Source organism: Schistocerca americana, chromosome 4, assembly GCF_021461395.2.
Source record: "Schistocerca americana isolate TAMUIC-IGC-003095 chromosome 4, iqSchAmer2.1, whole genome shotgun sequence".
Classification (NCBI taxonomy): Eukaryota; Metazoa; Arthropoda; class Insecta; order Orthoptera; family Acrididae; genus Schistocerca; species Schistocerca americana.
This window is the reverse complement of record NC_060122.1, coordinates 666,854,568-666,873,282: the sequence shown is the minus strand read 5'-3', so window position 1 is coordinate 666,873,282 and position 18,715 is coordinate 666,854,568. Positions and strand designations below refer to the sequence as shown.

The 18,715-nt window shown below is 43.2% G+C and overlaps 1 protein-coding gene across 1 annotated transcript in view; it reads left to right on the top strand.

Annotated features, from left to right (window-relative positions):
* The window catches only part of LOC124614011 (cytoplasmic aconitate hydratase-like), a 321,152-nt gene that overhangs the window by 44,095 nt on the left and 258,342 nt on the right, over positions 1 to 18,715 (top strand). The gene's annotated exons all lie outside the window — the stretch shown is intronic.

The following is an 18,715-nucleotide window of genomic DNA, read 5'->3' as shown; positions in this document are numbered from 1 at the left end:
GTCGAGCTATGTAGTTCATCATCTCTATCAGATAGGGAGCCACAAATCCCACCTCCAGTGAAATGCAATAAAGGACAAACTTTGTTCAAAGAGCGGGTACTAAATGTAATGATGTACATGGAAGACCATTCCATTGCATAGAAAATAAAAATTATGAACATATTTTTAATAGGTCTGCATCAATATAAACATGTAGTGCACAAGAAACACTGCGGATATTCAAGAGAGGACAAAGTGTATTTTGTATAAAAACTGGTGTTTGGACATTTCAAGGATGTTGGATACAATTTACAGGATGTGCATGACAGTTACCTACTATGCTATGCACATCAAATTGTGCATGACATACGCTAGTCATTTCAAGGGAGCAGTGGATGATTGCATAATTTCAGTCAGTGCAACAGAATTGAAAGATGTGAGATAATGAAATTTCAAAGTATCAACTGGAATATGCACAGCAGGCTGCAGAATTGTCCTGAATATTTGTGGATGAGATAAACAAACTTATCCCATTGTTCATTAAGGAATTTGAAGAGGAAAGGCATATGAAACTAATCCTGGAAATTGGAGGTACCATGAGTTGTACCAAGATTATTAAACATAAATGCATTAAAGCATTTGTAACCAATTACCTCAAATGTTAACCTGGATGGAAAATTAGCTGTAAAGTTATTTATTGTGCTGCGAGAAGTTTAAGTGCTCTGCCCCGTATGATCCTTTCTTGTGTGCGTGGTTTTGCAAGGGCAGTAGGGAATATTTGTCATGGCAAGCAAGGGTGGAAAAATCGGTGTGAGAGAACTTCAGCTGTGTATGAACACTGCTTTTGGCAAATAGCTGGTGAGAATAATTTGCATTTGCTTGATTCCTGGTCTGCGTATAAAAATTATACTTGTTTAGAGCAAGCTAACCTTCCTGAAAATAGTGTGACATGGCAGTTCATATCCCGTGCCTACAAAACATATTATCACAATATCTGCAGTTTGCCTGCTTAGCTGTGTTGTAACGTGCTTACCTCCCATGCACAGGACCCAGGTTCGATTCCCATCCGGGTTGGAGATTTTCTCCACTCGGGGACTGGGTGTGGTGTTGTCCTCATCATCATTTCATCCTCATCATTGGCAGCAAGTTGCTCAATGTGACGCCGACTGAAATAAGACTTGCACTTGGCGGCCAAACCTGAATGGGACCTCATGGCCAACAATGCCATACGATCATTTCATGCAATATCTGCAACTATGCCTTAAAGGATAGCCATAAGCTCCATGACAGACTTTAGCATTCGGCTGCACAAAGTGGATACCCAGCAGAACAACTTGCATGATTTGTAACTCTCAAGCAGTTCATCTTCAGTCTTGATGATGTGAATCTTTGTGTTCACTGAGGCACACCGTTTTTCACCCGGTGTTCATGGTGTGTATAAGAATACAGTTAATTAGGCAAGAGAGAAATGTATGACAGTAGTATTATAATCAGCAGCACCTATCGATTGGTAAAGTTTTTCCTTTTACGCAAACACCATGCGGGACGGAACGATAGGTACTGCTTTCAGTAGTCTGCAACATGAGCCAGAAATAGTCAGTCTTGAAAGCTCTCATCATATATTGATGATAATTGCCTCTTCTCTCTCATAGTATGACAGTGCCAATGATGGTGTGATGGTCATCATCTTGAAGATTATTTTCATGCATCTGAAGATTTGCTGCAATAGTTCGTGGTGTGCATAGAGGGGGACACTTTTACTTGAAACTTGTAGGAAACAAACTACTTTTCTTTCACGCGTTATCCACCTTTTAATTGTTAGACACACAGAGGACAAAAATATGTATGTAAACCATGGCAGACGAGAACAAAGAGATGTGTTGAGTCATTAAAACAAGAGATGATGTAAAAATTTTGAAGGTATATTGTTTTTAATTTTTCTGTCACCCTCTCAGATTACATTAATGTGGTGTAATACATATTAATATATCTTTGGCACATACAACTGTCATCTGTATGAATTAATACATCTTATTTGTCTATGCAGGAAACCTTTTAGGTACCTACAGAGATGCAAGTTTTTGTTTTGAATATTTCTTGAATGTCAACAACGTACATTTTGTGAAGTGTAATACATACACCCCATAGAAGATTGATCTCTGCTCCTCCTGGATGCTCATTTGCTGTTGCCCTCCTGATGCACATGGTGATTAACAGCTAATATTTTTCCTGTTATTGCTAATACAGAACTTTCAAATGAGCCTTACTAAAGATTGAACTTACAACCTTGCATTCAAGGGGTTCCTTGTTAGTTTAGTATGCATATGGGAACAGCTCCTCCATTATGTCATATAGGCCTGGCCACACTTCCTAGAGGCTTTCACTCTTTCATGAACACTTGTGTGGAGACCAAAGGGCACTGAGCAATCGTAACATTTCTTCTTATTCCATAGCACAACAACGCCCACCTCCTTCTGACTAACATTCCCCTATGATCCTTAAACCATGATGGCTTTCTTGATCGAGACTAAGACTGTGAAAGGACTCAGATTTTATTGATTCTGCTGTCCCCTTAGATTACATCGCATCACCATTTCTGGCTAATGAATTACAGTCCGTGTTAATTGGTTAACCCTCCGCTTTTCAAATTTTTTTCTCAGTGGCTTAGGCTGTGCAAGCAAGCTCGGCCAACATACCATATGACCAACTGAATGCTGTTTCACCTTGTTTATCTAGTGTTCTGGCACATATAAGTGCCCAGAACGCAGCAAGGTAGCTAATCTGTAGTAGTGGGGTTGTTCATGTGCGCACTCTTATTTAATTCCTTGCTGTGTAAGACCATGTGTTCATTGCACTTAAGACATGAGGAGTTTGTGGTAGTCCTTGCTGAGGTGGCCAGGCAGCCATAGGGGGAAGCCAGGGTTAAAAGGGTAGTGTCAAGGTGGACAACATATAGTTACAGGTCAGGCAATACAATGCAGAGAGATAAAACTCCAAGACATTTTGTTCCTCAGCTACACAATGAGAGGAAAGCAGATTTGAAACAAGAAGAAACATATGCTGCATAATACTTGGTCTGTCCTAGAACATCTGGCAGATCCTTCATGTGTACAAAACCCTAATTCTTTGTAGAACAACTTGAAGACAAGTGTAATGAAATCCCCTCAATATAGAAAGTTGACCCATATTAGTCAAAACATAATCTTTGCCTCAATATGTCTCTGTGCTGTTTGCATGTATCAAACTCGTTGACATACTGTCCAGTTACATCTCATAAGGGGGTGCGGTTCATTGCAACCTTATACTCCAGACAGAGAAGATTTATGGACCAATTTAGAAAGGCAGGTATTTCATTCCATCCTCTGTGTTCAATGAGACTCGAAAAGGTATCAGAACAGATGCTGGAGCATTCAACCTGACCTTGGAAGATGACTCACTTTTGGAGTGAGAGAAATTAAGTCAATTGACGTGAAGTCGCACTCATGTACCATCTCGTAGCATGTGAATCTGGTCACAAGTCATTAGGCTACACAAATTGCTGAATATGTTGAGACTGTGGACAGCCATTACATGAGAACTCTGTGTGAAAAGCACCACTTCGCATTGACTGTGCGTAAGATCATTCTGCCCCACACACTGGACGTGGCAGATAATTTTAAAAAAGTGTGAAATAAAAGATTACAAAATCTTCAGCTTACTACCATCTGTTGCATCTCGGGTGGAATAGAGATGTGTTCATCCCATACTCATAAAAAAAATCTTGAACAAATAGCAACTAATAAACCACCTACAACGAAAACAAGTACTCATTCCACCCTCATAACACCAAGTCCCACTGACGTCCCAGGTATGTTCCATCAGAGAAAAGAAAGGATTGTCTCCCATATTAGCCATTCCCCGCCAACTGTGTGTACCGAAAGAGAGGAGTAACCTCCGTGATACCTGCTCCCATCTTACAAACCACCAGCACCTAATCTCTTGTCAACAGCCACTGGCTGGAAGCGGCTCAGGCAATGGACAATACGTTGACTTGTTTATATCTTGTTAAGGCAGTTCTCAGCTTGTGAGTATTGTATAAAATGCATGGTGCACAAATGCTGACTTTATTTTTATTTTATTCCAACTGGTTTCTGTCATAAACCATTTTCATGGTTCTGTATGAAATAAGGAACAAGTCATGTCAAAATGCAGAAAGGAAATGACTTGCATGGTCACAAGATTATTGTGAATGTAACAGAAAAATTACTTTTGTCGAAGAATTAATTGGCAACCAACACTACATATCAAACTAAAAGTATTGTTCATTTAAAACATTACAGGTAGGCCAGTGACACCTCTGTGACGAATAAGCAACTGAAGTGAACCAACACAAGACATACACTGGCATTAAAGGGTCTAAATTCATAGTAAACAATTCAAAGACTGAGGACTACAAAGATGTAAATACATATCCTGTATGAAGAGAGCACTAATCATACATCTCTTAACAAACTTGTATTCTATCCAAACATTTTGAAGAAGACAAAGTAATAAACATTTCAAATTACATTACATAAGGGTTTTTTCTTTTACATACTTAATTACTCTAAGATAACATCTTTTGTCCTAATAAAGAGTACAGAGTAATACAGTAAAATAAAACAGTTATCAGAATGGGGTAAATGCTATGCAGGAAATATCCATTTTATGCTAATGTAAGCTCTTTCCCCCCCCCCCCCCCCCTTTATGCTAATGTAAGCTCTTCCCCCCCCCCCCCCCCCCCCCCCCCCCAAATTCCACTCCCTTGGCAGCTCACCACTCTTTGGTGAGTACATGCTTGGCTACCACAGGACTCCCAGCCTTTGCAGAGCTACCTCCCTTTCTGTGCTGCATGTCTATCCTCCTCTTATTCTTTTATCCTCTCCCCTTGGGGCTTAGGCATATGCCTTCTTTGGGCATAAAAGAACTGTGTGTGGATTCGTTCTGTCCACCCATCTTTCTTTCCCTGTCCTTGCTTTTCTTAACCTTCCTGCACTTTGGTGTTTGAGATCTCTTTTTCTTGTTTCTTCCTGTGCATTCCTGAAGGCCTGCCCTTGCAGTCTATGTGTAAAAGGTGACTGGGCAACATGTAATTCCCAGTCCAGGTCGACAAGCAGGGCTTCTGTGGACTCACTGGTAAAGGCCAGACCCAGGAAGTGGTGATTGCCTGAGCTGGTACCTTCCTATATGCTGATTGGGCCCTCTGTCTCAAGTCTGGGAGGTGTGGACAGTCACATATGGCAATCATGGGGGATTTCTCTGCAATGAATTTCTTATCTAAGGGTGTAAATGGACTGAGATGAAAGAATCGATGCCTCTCCATGCTGCACCCCAATACCTTCTGGTGTCACATGTGGAAGATCATGACAATTTGATGACAGTTAATCCACTTATTATTTGGAAGTGTGTAGATGCCATTGCCAGTCCTGCAAACTCCTGCTCTTGGTTGCACATTGGGACCTTGCAGTTGGAGACACATAGTGCTTTCCAAGCACAGAAACTACTTAATGCAACACTTCTCCACAGCTATCCTGTTAAAGTAGAGGCCCACTGCACTCTGATTGGTGCCACGTATACACTCATCTGCTTGATGGCCTGACAGGCTGAAATAACAGCTGATCTCATTGACCAAGGAGTTACTGCAATTCACCACATCACGAAAAGGATTGATCAAGAACTAGTGCCAACCCACACTGTCTTCCTCACATTTGATCGTGTGGTACTTCCATCAAAAATTATGGCTGACTACGAAGCTATTACTGTAAGATCGTATGTCCCGAATCTGAAGTGTCACTATAAATGTCACAACCATACTCATGAATCTTGTGAAAATGCAACCAAATTTATAACCTGTGGCAGGGACACACATGAGGGTGTGTGTCCACCTTCTTCCCCTCAGTGTATCAACTGCAAGGGTTATCATGCTGCTTCCTCCCTTTACTGTCCAGGCTACCTCTGAGAGAGCTGTTCAGGAGATCCAGGTGAAGGAAACAATTCCTACTCACATTGCTGGTAAAATGTTGGCTAGCTGCAAATCTTGTACACCACCCTCTGGCAATTATAGTACAGTTCTCGCTACACCCCGACTTGCGAAGAACATGGCTAAACAGACTTCAGACTTCCAGTTTAGTGCCATGGTTGTGAAATAGTCCAGCTCAGAGGTCACACCCTCATCACCTGCTGTGGGTGCACACCATACCAACAAACCTTTGCCTGTGCCAGAAAAATCACATGCCTCGCAAACAAAAACACGGAAATCCAAAATGGAGCATCCCCACAATGACTTTCTATGCTTCTGGGCGGCCAATGTCTGGGTCTGCACCAAACAAACGATGAAGTTCTAAGCACTCAAAGAAAGTCAAATGAACTTCCCCTTCTCCACCTTGGCATTCTTCTTCCCCCCATATCACCAGGCGATAACCTCGTGCCAATAACCAGTTTGCTTGCCAATCAAAGGCATTTGTACCGACACCTTTGTCGAACTATGGGACCAGGATCGTCCAGCCTCTGTACCTGGTCATTGTGCACATTTGAATTCTGGCACTCAGCAGCCACCCTGATGACTGCCGCATTATTTGACCCATCTCTGGTCTATTATTGGATATTGCTATCCTCCAATGGAACATTTGTGACATCTGATCCAGTAGGGGTGAATTACAGCTCTTTTTATGATCATACTGTCCAGTTGTTTTCTACCTCCAGGAAACAAAATTATGCTCTCACAGTCACATCCATCTCTTCCCCCTTCACTCCAGTCTGTTTTGACTTCCCATCTGAGGCAGGGACTCTCTGGCTCATGGGGGGAGTCATTGCTCATTTGAGATGACATCTTCAGTCACACCATTTCCTTGCACACCCAGCTTCAAGCTGTTGCTGTCTGTCTGTCCCATCCCAGTTTCACCTTCTTGCTTTCTGCTGTCTCTAGGGCAGACATTTTGCAACTTACTGCCCAACTTCCTCCTCCTTCCTTCTCGCTGCTTGGCGACTTCACCTTTGGAGCTCTTCGTGCACCAATCCAAGAAGCTCTCTCCTAATAGATGTGTTCAGTCACCTCAATTGAATCTGTATGAATGCGGGTACTCTCACATTTCTCTCTGAGTCCACCCATTCCTTTTCCTGTGTGGACCTTTTATCTGGACTGCTCAGCTTGTTTGTCATCTCTTGTGGTCCATCCGCTCTGAAACACACTCCAATGACCATTTTTCCTGTGTAATTTGTTTGCTAATGCTTATCCCATCTGTGCATCCAACCAGCTGGCAGCTATCCCAAGCTTACTGGCAGCTGTACTCCTCACTGGCCACTTTAGATGAGCACAATTTCCCTTCCATTAATTACCAGGTGGAATACCTTACAAATGCTGTCCTTACTGCCGCAGAATGTTCCGTACCTCCTGCCTCTTCCTCGCCACGACATGGTCCTGTCTCCTGATGGACTGAGGCGTGCCGCAATGCCATCCATGCTTGGAGATGAGCTCTTGCATTTTTAAATGCCATGCCATGATGACAAACTCTATCCATTATAAACAGCTACGTGTGCTGTGTCACTGCATTTTCAGATATAGCAAAACAGCTAGTTGGCTTTTTTAAAGCTCTTTTAACAGTTTTACTCCATCTTATATTGTTGGGGGTAATCTCCGTCAGCTTTCAGGAACCACGGTTCATTCCCCGTTCCTGGTGTGATCATAGCGAATAATGCCATTGTAGACCCTCTTGATACCTCAAACATGTTGGGCTGATACTTTTGCAGTGATTTAGAGTTCCACCCACTGCCATCCTGCATTCCTCCCCTCTGAAATGGATAGTGGAGGCAAGGACAATATCTTTCTCCTCCCAGATTGTGAAAGTTACAATTCTGCTTTTACTATGAGAGAGCTGAAACATGCACTTTATTTACGGTCATCCGCTCGGTGTTAACATCCTGATGTTGCAGCCCCTCCTCCTGAAGCCCTACGCTTTCTCTTCTGTACATATAACTGCATTTGGACAGATGGCACATTTTCCAGTCGCTGATGTGGGCCCATTGTCATTCCCATACCTAAGCTTGGTAAGGACAAACACATTCCTTTGAGCTAACGCCCTATTCCCCTCACCAGTAGAGTCTGCAAAGTGATGGAACATATGATTAATGGTTGGCTGGTGTGGTGGCTCGGGATCTCCTCACTAACGCCCAATGTGGATTCCATAGGCACCGTCCTGCAGTTGATCATATCATCTTGTTAGCTCATGTTATGAACAATTTTTTGTGGAAGTGCCAAACTGTGGCCTTGTTTTTTGATTTGAAAAAGGTGTAAGACACCTGATAGAGGGTGTTTTTAAGGTACATGTGGGCTCGTCTCTGTCAGCCACTTTTATTAAAGAGGATGGGACGCCTCAGGGTTCTGTGTTCAGTGTTGTCTTATTTGCCATAGCCATTAACACTTATGGATTATGTGCCGCCACATATCTCATGCTCTCTTTCGTTGATGACTTTGTGATCTACTGGAGCTCGAACTTGTCTGATTGAGCAGCGTTTGCAATGATGTCTTGATCATTTCTATTCATAGAGTATCAACAATGACTTGTGCTTGTCTGCTGACAAGACTGTCTGTATGAACGTCAGATGGTGGCCAGAGTTCCTTCCCACATCCCTAAGTCTCGGCCCATTCCTTCTTCCGTTCATTGACACAACAAAATTCTTGGGACTCAAGTTTGATAGAAAATAGTGATCTTTCCATGTCTCTTACTTGGCAGCTCATTGTACTTGCTCCATCAATGTTCTACGCGTTTTTTGTGGTGTGCCATGGGGAGCAGAGCGGACCACCCTCTGTTTATACCGGTCCCTTGTCTGTTAAAAATTGGATTATGGATGTGTCGTATATTCATCCACATGTCCCTCTTTTTTACGTTGTGTTCACACCATTCACCATCGTGCCTTCTGTAATAGTCTTGTTGAGTCTTTATACTGAGGCTGCTGACTTACTATTGCTTTACCGGCAGTATGTTCTCCTCAAAACAATACGGGAGTCCTCTGTCTTTTATGCTCTGTCACCCATTCTGTGCTCCCTTTTTTTGACGATTCCCTTGACCACCGGTATGGGCTGCACCCGTCTTCTGTTACTTCCCGGAGTTTGCTCTTTTTGCTGCTTTGACAGCTTTGCATTATGTTCCCTGTGAGCCTGCCCCACTCTGTAACTCTGGGAGGGAGGGAGGGAGGGAACGAGGTGGAGGGGGGGGGGTGGGAGGGAGGGGAGGAGGAAGAGAGAGTGGTCAATGAGATGGTCCACCCCACGGGGTGGTGTACATTGGAATCTCTAGATAGGAGAAAATGGGGAGGAGGCCAAAGTTCATGTATCACGGTATGCATCTCAAGCTAAGAAACAGCCCTATCTGGAGGTAAATAAATGTTACAAATGGTTGGGTTGTTTGCACTCACACTGCTATTGTTTTCAATGTCGTTCAGAGGAGAAATCACTGACAACACCTGTGCAGACCAACATACAGACCCCTGCAGATATCCTCTCAGGGTCAGTACAGTTCCAACAGAAGCATGGCAACCTCTATAAGATTAAGACTGGTTATCAGTATTGTGTTTTTCTAAGACCACTATGGCGTGTATCTCATACTGCAACACAGATTGCAGAGCAATAAGACATTTCTCGTTGTAGTTCTGGGAGGTGAGAGCACTGTCCATTGCAGCTTCACTTGATTATTATACAGAGGGTGCCCTGGTTAAGGGTGAAGGGACTAGGACGACAGGTCACACCGCATGGTCAGTGTGTCACCCATGAGGCTGGAACAACATTAACAAACATTGCTTTGGAGTCCAACAGCATTAGAGGATCTGGCATCTCTACAATCAGTGGAGCAACCTTCTACCGACATTTCTCCTTTTTGTCGTTCACTAATTTTGGCCGTCAAGAATCTGCTGTCAGAAAAAATGGGCACGCCTGAGACCCAAAGCCTAGGGCTCATTCATACATTGGTTGGTGTCTGGTTGTTGATCTGTGGATTTTCAGGGAGACAATTCCCAAAAGAGTCAGTCACTATTAGATGTCAGAGGAACAGTGCTGCAGGAACCAAGAGATGGGGGAGTGACTATCAGCCCCATGGTAAAGTATAATTGTGTGACTATCAGATGTAGACTTCAGTGTAGTAAATATACCAGGTACCACCATTAACCTGGTCACAAAATATTGCAGGTGATCTGTGACGTCCAGTTCCTCGCTTTTACGTTCCTCAAAAATTGGAAGTCAAACCCAAATGTGCAGACAGAATGTGAGTTAACTGAAATAAGAGAGCAAAGTAAGGGAAGAAAGTGAGAAAGTCATAATCAACGTACTATGTGCAAGCTAAGTTGTCAGCAGCTAATCTGCCCTGGAGGATGACAAAAGATACAGTCAAGAGGGCAAAATTGCAGCACAAGAAAAGTCAATGGTGTGGGACCCCCATGCTTGCCACACACATTCACAAATGAGTTGAAAGTGCCTTGGGGTGACATTACACTCGACAGCAAAATTTCAAAAAGAAACAAAAGTAACCTGCATTTTAAGAAGACTGTGTGACCATTATGCTGCCACCAACACTTACGTCTTATAGGGATCCTGAGGATAAACCACGATACTAGGATGTGTACAGAGGCATATGGACAGTTTTTTCGCCCCCTCACTCAATTTGTGAATGGAGGACGACATAATCTCTAAATTGATACAAAGTCCCTCTACAATGCAATGTACAGTGGCTTGTAGAGTATATCATTGGTGTAGCAGAATATGACCTTTGTATTTTAAGGGTAAATGGTGAAACTTCAGGTTTTGTATGTGGTTCAATCCTGGCATGGTGTCATGCAGGTACGGAGGCACTAAGTTAATTCCCATTTGTTGTATAGGTAATTATGGCTATTGTACACTTCCAAAAGTTAAGAATTTAATGGTAAGTAAATACTCTACTAGTTTTTTTTACGGAGGTGTAAAGCAAAAAGTAGCATTTCAAGACATGTACAAAGTGTGTTGCTGGTTGGCAAGCTACACTAGCAGAATCCAGTTAAACGATGTCATTTTGATAGATGCCGGATACTTTAATTTCTGCTGGTCATAAATACTGTGTAACTGGTCCCATACTTGAGAAATTGTAGTAAGGGCTCCAATAGAATTTAAAAATCTGTCACATCACTCCTTACTACATTTTTAATTAGATAGCAGGCCTTGGTTTGGAATATTTAGAGGGTGAGAAATATGTACCTTGATGGACGTCACTTATGGTGCTCGGGTGCCCATCTGTAATTTTTAATGCTCATCGCTTTTCACAGTTTTCACCATGGCACACCTTTCTGGCAGAGGGGGCCTAAGATGACAGGGAGTGTAATACCCAAGTAATTGTTGCGTCAGAGGATTACTTCATTTCTCCCTTAGGAAGAGAGATCAGGGTTCAAAGAAATGTTGCAACTATGCCCATTGTTGTTCTTTAAGTTCCAGCATGGAGAGCATTCTGGTGGTTTATATTAATAGTGAAAGTACTACTGAAAAGCAGGCATTGTCAAATCACTGTGCAGCTACTATTAATTAGATGGGGGAGAGCTACAGCTACACACTGACATAGCAGTCTCTAAGACACTGCAGTAAAATTTCAGAATACTTTTTCTAGTATACTACTTGGACAAGAAACTTTCGGACTACCCTACAAAGGGTAGTGGTTATTAAAATCCCATAAGGTTAACCCCCCACCAAACCAACCATGGACCTTGCTGTTGGTGGGGAGGCTTGTGTGCCTCAGCGATACAAATAGCCATACCGTAAGTGCAAGATAGCTGTACCATATCTGCAACCACAACAGAGGGGTATCTGTTGAAATGCTTGACAAACATGTTGTGCCTGAAGAGGTGCAGCAGCCTTCTCAGTAGCTGCAGGAGCAACAGCCTGGATGATTGACTGATCTGGCCTTGTAACATTAACCAAAACGGTCTTGCTGTGCTGGTACTGCGAATGGCTGAAAGCAAGGGGACACTACAGCCGTAATTTTTCCTGAGGGCATGCAGCTTTACTGTATTGTTAAATGATGATGACCTCTTGAGTAAAATATTCTGGAGGTAAAATAGTCTCTCGTTTGGATCTCCGAGTGGGGACTACTCAGGAGGATGTCATTATCAAGAGAAAGAAAACTGGCTTTCTATGGAGCGGAGGATGGAATGTCAGATCCCTTAACCAGGTAGTAGGTAAATGTAGTGGTAATTAGTGAAGTTCGGTGGCAGGAGGAACGTGACTTCTGGTCAGGTGAATACAGGGTTATAAAAACAAAATCAACGAGTGGTAATGCAGGATTAAGTTTAATAATAAAAAAAGAAATAGGAGAGCAGGTAAGCTACTACAAATATGATAGTGAACGCATCATTGTAGCCAAGATAGACGTGAAGCCCACACGTACCACAGTAGTATAAGTTTATATGCCAACTATCTCCGCAGGTGACGAAGAGCTTGAAGAAATGTATGATGAGATAAAAGAAATTATTCAGATAGTGAAGGGAGATGAAAATTTAATAGTCATGGGGGGACTGGAATTCAATTGTAGGAAAAGGAAGAGAAGGAAAAGTAGTAGGTGAATATGGAACGGGGATAAGGAATGAAAGAGGAAGTCGCCTGGTAGAATTTTGCACAAAGCATAACTTAATCATAGCTAACACTTGGCTTAAGAATCATGACAGAAGGTTGAATAAGTAGAAGAGACTTAGACACTGGAAGATTTCAGATAGATTATGTAATGGTAAGACAGAGATTTATGAACCAGGTTTTAAATTGTAAGACATTTCCAAGGGCAGATGTGGACTTTGACCATAATCTATTGGTTTTGAACTGTAGATTAAAACTGAAGAAACTGCAAGAAGGTGGGAATTTAAGGTGATGGGACCCAGATAAACTGAAAGAACCAGAAGTTGTAGAGAGTTTTAGAGAGAATATTAGGGAACAATTGACAAGAACGGGGAGAAGAAATACGGAAGAAGAAGAATGGGTAGCTTTGAGAGGTGAAATAGTGAAGGCAGCAGAGGATCAAGTGGGTAAAACAACATGGACTAGTAGAAATTCTAGGGTAACAGAAGAGATATTAAACTTGATTGATCAACGGAGAAAATGTAAAAATGCAGTAACTGAAGCAGGCAAAACGGAATACAAATGTCTCACAAATGAGTGACATGAAGTACAAAATGGATAAGCAGGGTTGGCTAGAGGACAAATGTAAGGATGTAGAGACATACATCACTAGAGATAAGATCGATACTGCCTTCAGGAAAATTAGAGAGATCTTGGGACTAAAGAAAACCACTTGTATGAATATCAAGAGCTCAGGTGGAAAATCTCTTCTAAGCAAAGAAGGGAAAGCAGAAAGGTGGAAGGAGTATTTAGAGGGTCTAAACAAGGATGTTGTACTTGAGGGCAATATTATGGCAATGGAAGAAGACGTAGATGAAGATGAGATGGGAGACATAATAATGTGTGAAGAATTTGAGAGAACACTGGAAGACCCAAGTCAAAACGAGGCTCAGCGAGTAGACATTTCACTAAAACTGCTGACAGCCTTGGGTGATCCGCCCTGACAAAGTATGAGATGGGCAGAATACCCTCAGACTTCAAGAAGAATGCAATAATTCCAGTCCCATAGAAAGCAGGTGTTGACAGGTGTGAAATTACCTAACTATCAGTTTAATAAATTGCAGCTGCAAAATACAAACTTGTATTTTTTACAGACAAATGGAAAAATTGGTAGAAGCCGATCTTGGGGAAGATCAGTTTGGATTCTGTAGAAATGTTGGAACATCTGAGGCAATACTGACACTACAACTTATCTTAGAAGATTAAGGGAAGGCAAACCTATGTTTCTAGCATTTGTAGACCTAAAGACATTTGTAGACTTAGAGAAAGCTTTTGACAGTGTTGACTGGAATACTCTCTTCAAATTCTGTAGGTGGCAGGGATAAAATACAGGGAGCGAAAGGCTACTTACAAATTGTACAGAAACCAGATGGCAGTTACAAGAGTCAAGGGTCATGAAAGGGAAGCAGTGGTTGGGAAGGGAGTTAGACGAGGTTGTAGCATGTCCCTGATATTCAGTCTGTATATTGAGGAAGCAGCAAAGGAAGCAAAAGAAAAAATTGGAGTAGGATTTAAAATCCATGATGAAGAATTAAAATCTTTGAGGTTTGCCAGTGACATTGTAATTCTGTCAGACAGCAAGGGACCTGGAAGAACAGCTGAATGGAATGGGCAGTGTCTTGAAAGGAGGATATAAGATGAACATAAAAAAAAGCGAAATGAGGATGATAGAATGTAGCAGAATTAAATCAGGTGATGCTGAGGGAATTAGATTAGGAAATGAGACACAAAGTAGATCAGTTTTGCTATTTGGGGAGCAAAATAACTGATGATGGTCGAAGTAGAGAGGATATAAAATGTAGACTGGCGATGGCAAAGAAAACATTTCTGAAGAAGAGAAATTTGTTAACATCGAGTTTAGATTTAAGTGTCAGGAAGTCGTTTCTGAAAGTATTTGTACGGAGTGTAGCCATGTATGGAAGTGTAACATGGACAATAAATAGTTTAGACAAGAAGAGAATAGAAGCTTTCGAAATGTGGTTCTACAGAAGAATGCTTAAGATTAGATGAGTAGATCACATAACTAATGAGGAGGTATTGAATAGAATTAGAGAGAAGAGAAATTCGTGGCACAGCTTGACTAGAAGAAGGGATAGGTTGGTAGAGCATGTTCTGAGGCATCAAGGGATCACCAAGTTAGTATTGGAGGGCAGTGTGGAGGGTAAAAATCGTAGAGGGAGACCGAGAGATGAATACACTAAACAGATTCAGAAGGATGTAGGTTGCAGTAGGTACTGGGAGATAAAGAAGCTTGCACAGGATAGAGTAGCATGGAGAGCTTAATTAAACAATTTTCTGGACTGAAGATGACACACTGGAAATCCTCTGCAGGTTCAGGGATTAGAATAGGCCCAAGGTATTCCTGCCTGTCGTAAGAGGCAGCTAAAAGGAGTCTCAAACATTTTGACATTTCTTGATGGTTCCCTGTAGGGTTTGGCCACCATTATTCAAAATTTTTTGGAAGCGGTAGCCAATTGGGGGAGGGCACCTTACATGGTGCATTGTGTCCATCCTGTGCCGAGACCTTTAGTACACTTGATCGTCATGGATCTGCAATTCCACTCATTCTCCAGTTGTTGGACAAGGACACCTTCCTGGGTGTGTTTTCCTCTATCCACTGTGTGGTGTCATTTTCTGTGCCAATGATGATAATGGACTTGTTTGCACTTGATATCCAGCACGGTAGTCGGTCCATTGTGGTGGGATCGCCATTTGCCCTATTGTTTGTAGCCCCCTGACTACAGAGGGATTGCTTTGCTGACGCGCTTTCTACTCCCCATGTATGCCAAGGATCAGATTCACATGTACCAGGGGCATTTGGACTCCTGGCAATCGCCGTCCTGTCAGGTGGCCTTTGTGAGGCTGGGTGGCACCCGTGTAGAGGGCTCCTGGTCGGAGTGGGTGTCATCAGGGCAGATGACCCGCAATGAAGTGGACTATGTCATCCCTTGCTGGTGGTAAAACACCAGCAGTGCTAAAGATCTCACTTCAGTGCAAGGCAGTATGACTCCAAATCATTCCCCTTCTGGCCACACCAGGGGAGGAATGCCAGGCTAAAGATAGAAACAAACCTTATTCGCCCCAGAACGTAGTATGTACGAGAGCTGGTGGGGAATCTTTCTTCTCGATGAAGTCTCAGTCTTTTGTGGAGCATTTAGAGGACAAGTTTGAGGAGGTGGAGGGATTGTCCAAAATTTGCTCTGGGTCAGTCTTGATCAAAGTGACATCCCCTGCCGAACAACAGGCATTACTCACCTGTGGCAAGCTGGGGGACATGTGTTTCCATCATGTCCCATAAGAGCTTAAATATGGTCCAGGGTATATTTCACAGGGACCTTCTTTCGCAGTCCAATACGAATTGCGCGCCAACTTAGTGATGAGGTGTTCATTTCGTCTGGCGCATCCATAGGGGTCCAAGGTGTAACCAGGTTGCCATTGGTGCCTTCATCTTGAACTTAGAGGACGACACATTACCCGAGGTGGTCAAAGTGAAGGTATACTGATGTGATGTCAAGCCATATACCCCTTCCCAAGTGTGGTGCTTTAAGTGCTGGAAGTTCAGGCATATGTCTTCCCACTGTACTTCCAGCGTCACATGTCGAGATTTTGGACATCCATCATATAGCAATACTCCATGTGCTCCAACTCCCATCTGTGTCAGCTGCAGAGAGCGCCATTCCCCTTGCTTGCCAGACAGCAGGATTCTGCAGAAGGAAAGGAAAATGATGGAAGACAAGACCCTCGACCAACTGACGTACACCAAGGCTAAGAGGAAATTTTAAAGGCTCCATCCTGTGTCCTTGACATTGCCTTATGCCGCAGCTACACTTGTTACAGCCCCATCAGTTCCGTATTTATAGGTGGCCTTCAGGACCGCAAAGCTATGCCTGCCCCCTCGATAGTGGGCAACACCTGATTTGGGAGCAATGCATCAGACCCCACTTCTCAACAACCAGAGAAGCGTCAGTCTTCTTCCCCTCTTCCTAGGAAGGGGTCTCTCGGCTCACTCCCTTCCCAGGTTCCTACCAGACGGAAAGAAAACACCTACCAGTGGCTGAAGAACCCACAAGCAGCTGGTTGTAGGACTTAAAGATCCTCCTCAGTCACTGAGACTGAATCAGTGGAGCCCTCTCAACGAGAGAAACTCAAGGAGCAGCGAGAAAAATCTAAAAAGAAAAGACTCCCAAGAACAAAGGAATTGTGGTGGCACCCACACCACTGCTACCTACAAGCTCTGCATCTGAGGATGAGATGGAGATTCTGGCGTGCCCAGAGGACCTAGATCTTGCTGGACCCTCAGGCATGATGAATATAGAATATACAGGCACTCAGGCAGTCAGTGGCAGCAGGTGACCCTGAGGCGTAAACTGCGTGCTTGATCGCTTCGTGCCTTCCCAGCCTCAAGACATCATCGTCCTCCAGTGGAAATGCGGTGGTTTCTTCCACCACCTGGCTGAGCTATGACAACTGTTATGCTTTACACTTGCTTTCTGGCAATGCAGACCCCCTGCCCTTCGCAGCTGTAGAGGATATTACAAAAACCGTAATGAATGTAATAGTGTCAGGTGGAGTATGCATCTTTGTACTGAACTTGGTATGTAGTGAACCTGAACCCCTTTAAACTATTGAAGCTGTGGCTGTCAGGGTAAGGACAGTGCAGGAAATAAGTCAGCAATGTGTAACTTCCTCCAGATGGTGAAGTACCCCTGAACATATTGGCTTCACTGATTGGTCAACTCTCTGAACCTTTCCTACTTTGGGGAGATTTTAACGCCCATAATCCCTTGTGGGGAGACACCATGATTGCTGGCAGAGGGAGAGATGTCAAGAATTTACTGTCTCAACTCGACTTCTGCCTCTTAAATATTGGAACCTCCACCCATTTCAGTGTGGCTCATGGTACTTACTCGGCCATTGATTTATCACTTTGCAGCCCAGAACTTCTTCCATTTGTCCGCTGGAGAGCCCATGATGACTTGTGTGACCACTTCCCAATCTTCCTGACACTTCCCCAGCATCATTCCCCAGACGCCTAGCGAGATGGGCTTTAAACAAGGCAGACTGGGAAGCTTTCACCTCTGCTATCACTGTTGAATCTCCCCCACACGGTAACATCAACGTGGTGGTCGAGAGAGTAACCACGATGATCGTTTCTGCTGTGGAACATGTGATCCCTTGTTACTCAGGGTGCTCCTGGAGAAAGACAGTACCTTGGTGGTTGCTGGGAATCGCTGAGGCCATTAAAGAGCGTAGGCGGGTTCTACAGTGACATAAGTGGCACCCATCACTGGAGTACCTAATAATTTTTAAAAGGCTCCGTGCCCGTGTTTGCAAGCTCATAAAAAGATGGAAACAGGAGTGTTGGGAGAGGTAAGTCTCTACCATTGGATCACATATCTCGCCTTCGCAAGTGCTGATGAAGATCAGATGTGTACTTGTGTACCAGACTCCAACATGTATACCCGGTATGTCCATCAGTGACGACATAACTACCGAAGCAAATGCAATTGCAGAGCTCTTTGCTGAACGCTGTGATCGGGGCCTTTGCGTCAGAGAATTAGCCTCCCCCCACCCCCGTGTTTCATACCCTCAAATGGCGGCTGGAAGGGAAACTCGTCTCGTTCACTACATGCCACAGTGAACCGTATCTTTCTTTTTCTTCTTCTTCTTCTTCTTCTACTACTACTTACCCATTAATGGATGTTGGCGACCGTATGTTGCATCTTTTTTCTGTGAACCGCAGTATGTAACAGCTGATCTACACTTCATAGTCCCGTCCACTGTTTTATATTGTCTGACCTGGATGTTCTTCTTCGTCCTTGCCTTCTTCTTCCTTCAATCTTCCCTTCTATTATTAACTGCAGAAGCCTATATTTGGTGTTCCTTACTACATGTCCTAGGTATGCAGTTTTTCTTCTTTTAAGCACTGCCAACATTTCTCACTGCTTGTACATTCGTTCCAGCACTTCGATGTTCATTATTCTTGCAGTCCACGGTATTTTAAGCATTCTATGATAAATCCACATTTCAAAGGCCTCTAACTTCTTCATTGTTGTCATATTTAGTGCCTATCCTTCAGAGCCATATAGAAGCACGGACCAG